Source organism: Penaeus chinensis, chromosome 38 (assembly GCF_019202785.1).
Source record: "Penaeus chinensis breed Huanghai No. 1 chromosome 38, ASM1920278v2, whole genome shotgun sequence".
Lineage (NCBI taxonomy): Eukaryota > Metazoa > Arthropoda > Malacostraca > Decapoda > Penaeidae > Penaeus > Penaeus chinensis.
Genome location: NC_061856.1, coordinates 15,797,702 through 15,802,701, shown reverse-complemented (window position 1 = coordinate 15,802,701; position 5,000 = coordinate 15,797,702). Strand labels below are relative to the sequence as shown.

Below are 5,000 nucleotides of genomic sequence, written 5' to 3'. Positions count from 1 at the left end.
AAATGAATCCAATCTCATGGGAGGGAGATAAGCAATATGCATTTTATTTATGAGAAGCTTACATAACTTATAGTTAAAAAAAAAAAAAAAAAAAAAAACGGAATACATCATGTAACTATTAAGCATCTCATAATGTAAATAAAATGCCATTCGTGAGATTTTCTTGACAGCAGCATAACCTGCGGTGCTCTTCCTTTAAGGATATTTAACAGTGACGTGACTGGTCGATTTTAAAAACAAAACAAAACAAAAAAACACACACAAAAAAAACAGTGAAATAACCATTTAATAATAATGTTAATAATGACCATTACAATGACATAATCAATAATATCAATAACAACTATGAACATGATAATCACAATAATAATAATGATAACAGCAGTCAACAGGAACACAAGTTAAAAAAAAAAAAAAACTAATACAGAATGTCAACGTACTCCCCAAGATAAGTAATTACCACAGAGGAAAATGTCAAAATGGTTATCTTTTCAGCTTAATCCTCTAGTCTCTGGGGCACGACACCTGATAGTGCGACACCTGGAGTATATTAAAATGTCAAAGGTCGGGAGAAGCCTTGACCTTGGAGTTTTATGTGAACATTCTGATATAAACACGTATTCTGGTAAAATGCACGTATGCGCAAACATAAACCTAATATGTATCTACACCTACCTATCTATTTTTCTATCTATATGTTTATATACACACACACACCAATATATATTTTTATAAGATATATATATATATATATATATATATATATATATATATATGATACATACATACATACATATATATAGATATGTAATTATACATATGTATATATATTCATATATACGTATATATATATATATATATATGTATATATATTCATATATACGTATATATACATATACATATTATATATACATATCTATCTCTCTATCTCTCTATATCTATATATATGTGTGTGTGTGTGTGTGTGTGTGTGTGTGTGTGTGTGTGTGTGTGTGTGTGTGTGTGTGTGTGTGTGTGTGTGTGTATTTTCAAGATTGTAACCTTGAAAAAGAAGAAAAATGTAAATGAAGAAATTGTGTTGGGGAGATTTTCTTTACTAAATCCCTATATCCCCATATATATACATGTATACACACACACACAGACATTATATATATATATATATATATATATATATATATATATATATATATACATACACTATATCTATACAATACACACACACACACACACACACACACACACACACACACACAAACACACACACACACACACACACACACACACACACATATACATATATGTGTATGTATATATATTTCTTTAAAAAAATCTTAGTTCGCCCTTTTCACTTCCATCATTTTATATTCCTATTTTCTAAACTCACCACAGAAAACGATAACATTTTAAGTCTGACAAAACCATATACAAATCTTTTACATTCAGAATAACAATAGGGGAAAAAAAATACATTCATCACGATGCAGCATTGAAAAAAGACGATAAGATTTACTATCAGGCCTACAGAGTAAATATTTCAACATCCAGAATTACAATAAAAAAGACACTTATACCCAGCAAAAATCGCGGCGGAATTTCTAAACATTTCTTCCTTGCATTAAAACTCGGGAAAGTCTCCTTGCGGTTGAGTCCCTGCCTTGGGTCACTTGGCACAAGCATGATATTATATTGAAAGTTCCCATGATTGTTTGAATACCATGTTGATCCCAAGGCTGACGAATATATTATGATTTACATGCATGTGTATATCTATATTCATTTGTCTATATATCTATAGTATATCTAATCCGTTTAATCGATGTATATATGTGCTTGCGTGTGTGTGTGAGTGTGTCTGTGTGGGTGTGCCTGTGCATGTTGTGCGGGTACATGTTAGTGTACTCACAGAGAGACACAAACAGACCAACAGATAGAAATGGATTATAAGCGAATAATAGACAGACAGACAGACAGACAGTGAAAGACACAATGCAGCGCCGCATCCCGCATAATCCCGAAAGCTAATCGACCCCCCCCCCCCCCCCCCGCCCGGTCTGTCGCTTCCGGGTCCTCCCTCGGCCGGTCTGCGTGCGTGTCGCCTCTCGAGGGGCTCTGAACATCATGGCTTTCGAACTTCAGGTCCCAAACGCCTTCCAAACATCAGGTTCCAAATGCCTTTCAAACACTATGTTTAAAATGGCTTGATATATAAAATGGTTTAAAATGGCTTTCATTTATCATATCAAAACAGGCTTGGAACACCAGGTTCAAAATAACATTAACAAATGAAATAGCCTTAAAACATTGCGTTCAAAATTACTTTCAAATATAAAATAGTTTTCAAACATCAAGTTCAAACATCAAATTGCCTTCTGACGTCATCTTGAAAGTGACATTAAAACTAACAAAATTATCGTCGAAAAAAGAAATTACATGATTTACAAATAAACAAATCTGTAAGACTTTGGTCTATTTACAACCATTCTGCCATGTCCACTCTATACGCTAAACTGAAGAAGGTAATGGCTTCTAATTCAGATTATAAATTTTCATTTCTGACCTTATTTTTTAAGCGGATAATTTTCTTTCAGTGTCTTGATATTTTTTTCCTGATCATTCACATGAAAGAGAGAGAGAGAGAGAGAGAGAGAGAGAGAGAGAGAGAGAGAGAGAGAGAGAGAGAGAGAGAGAGAGAGAGAGAGAGAGAGAGAGGGAAGAAGGGAGGGAGAGAGAGAGAGGGAAGAAGGGAGAGAGAGAGAGATAGATAGATAGATAGATAGATAGATAGAGAGAGAGAGAGAGAGAGAGAGAGAGAGAGAGAGAGAGAGAGAGAGAGGGGGGGGGGGAGAGAGAGGGAGAGAGAGAGAGGGAGAGAGAGACAGAGGGAGATAGACAGAGGGAGAGGGAGAGAGAGGGAGAGAGAGAGAGGGAGAGAGAGACACGAGGGAGAGAGACAGAGGGAGAGGGAGAGAGGGAGAGAGAGAGAGAGAGAGAGAGAGAGAGAGAGAGAGAGAGAGAGAGAGAGAGAGAGAGAGAGAGAGAGAGAGAGAGAGTAAGAGAGAGAGAGAGAGAGAGAGAGAGAGAGAGAGAGAGAGAGAGAGAGAGAGAGAGAGAGAGAGAGTGAGAGAGAGAGTAAGAGAGAGAGTAAGAGAGAGAGTAAGACAGAGAGAGAGAGAGAGAGAGAGAGAGAGAGAGAGAGAGAGAGAGAGAGAGAGAGAGAGAGAGAGAGAGAGAGAGAGAGAGTAAGAGAGAGAGAGAGAGCGTAAGAGAGAGAGGGTAAGAGAGGGTAAGAGAGGGTAAGAGAGAGTAAGAGAGAGAGAGTAAGAGAGAGAGGGTAAGAGAGGGTAAGAGAGGGTAACAGGGTAAGAGGGTAAGAGAGTAGGAGAGTAAGAGAGAGAGAGAGAGAGAGAGAGAGAGAGAGAGAGAGAGAGAGAGAGAGAGAGAGAGAGAGAGAGAGAGAGAGAGAGAGAGAGAGAGAGGGGTAAAGGGATAGACAGAGAGACAAATAAACAGGTAAGTGGATAGACAGATTGATAAATAGATAAACAGGTAGATAAATACACAAACACACAGGTAGACAAACAAACAGACAGAGAGAAAGTGGAAAATGAAAATAGACCGAAGGAAGGAGATGAAGAAAGCGAAGAGAAGAAATATCAAGGTTGTTGCAGGTCATTTGTATTTTATTCCTGTTCTTTTACTTGCAATGATGCGAGTGAAATGCAACAAGTGACTTCTTTATTGCGCAAGATTTTCTTTTTAAAATAGTGTGGACGAGCACTATCTTGGGTCGTTTTATCTAAGACCGGTCCAGTCAACGTCAGAAAGAAATATACTTACAATAACACGGCTCTTTTCTCTTACGGACGTCGTTATATAAAACACTTGTATGTTCTAATCTATTAGGACTATCAAGTAGAAAATGATAGTTTACAATTGCAAAGGCAAGTTGTGTATATTTTCATTGTAGTTAAAAGCGGTTCAAATCTCTCGTCAGTATTTATGCCGACAAGATATCCGATCATCCATGTCTGAGTAAGCTAGAGACCATGCTATAACTCTCTTCCTGTGTTGCAACGATCATTCTCCAAGACGTTGCACTGCAATCTACCCTATTCAGGGTGATATAAAACCCATGGTGTTAGAGTTCATTCACCGGTATAAACCTTCGCTACAACCCCCTCCCCCTCCTCCTCTCACGTGACAATGTATTCCATCTTTTCATCTTCCAAAATCAACGTTCATAAGCCTCCTTACGTTACGCAACAAAGACCTCTTGTAAAATAATGCCTTAAAATGTATTATTTTTTCCCATACGCTCATTTGCATATCTTTCCTTCAGTAGAACGCTATGGTTAGATGGAAGAGCGAAAGGACTCCTATAGATATTTATCAGAAAACTTTTCTTCTTTCTTCTTCGAATATCTCATAAAGACTTCGGAGGGAGCGTGACAACTGCCTTTTAAACAGCGCCGCCGTACTCTGCTGGTCACAGTCGCGTCAAGGTTAATCCCCTGTTCCCTCTACCCATCTGCTGCCCATCGAATGAGTCGACAGAACCCTCACTGAATACTCTCAATCTCACACAGCGATCACTCTCCTCGCTAGGACAGTACCGGCAGATGTTGCAACGTAGCGATCGGTCTTGAACCCAGCGACACCCACCGAAGGGGAAAGGAGCACAGACTTTCGCTTTAAGTTTCGAGGGTTCCGCAGCCGTCACGCTCTTCGGGAAGTCCCAGGGTGTGAGACATGAGAGTGAATATCCTAAAACACCGACTAACGGGTCATAAAGAGCATCAAAGCAAGGGGAATTTCGGCGTTATGAAAATGGAAAGTCATCCGCAACTCAGCTGGATTGGCATGTTTACGCCAGCTGCGAGTGACGGGGCAGACGGTGGCTCACCTCTGCCGTCACCTGTGCCTCCTTAACAGCTCGTCTTAAACGTGTGAAAAAAATTAACCGCAAAATCATATTCACTGTCACATCCAGGCACTCC

The 5,000-nt window shown here is 38.9% G+C and overlaps 1 protein-coding gene across 8 annotated transcripts in view; it reads right to left on the bottom strand.

The window, feature by feature from the left end:
* Window positions 1-5,000, bottom strand: part of LOC125046219 (ras-associated and pleckstrin homology domains-containing protein 1-like) — a 164,076-nt gene that overhangs the window by 17,542 nt on the left and 141,534 nt on the right. The gene's annotated exons all lie outside the window — the stretch shown is intronic.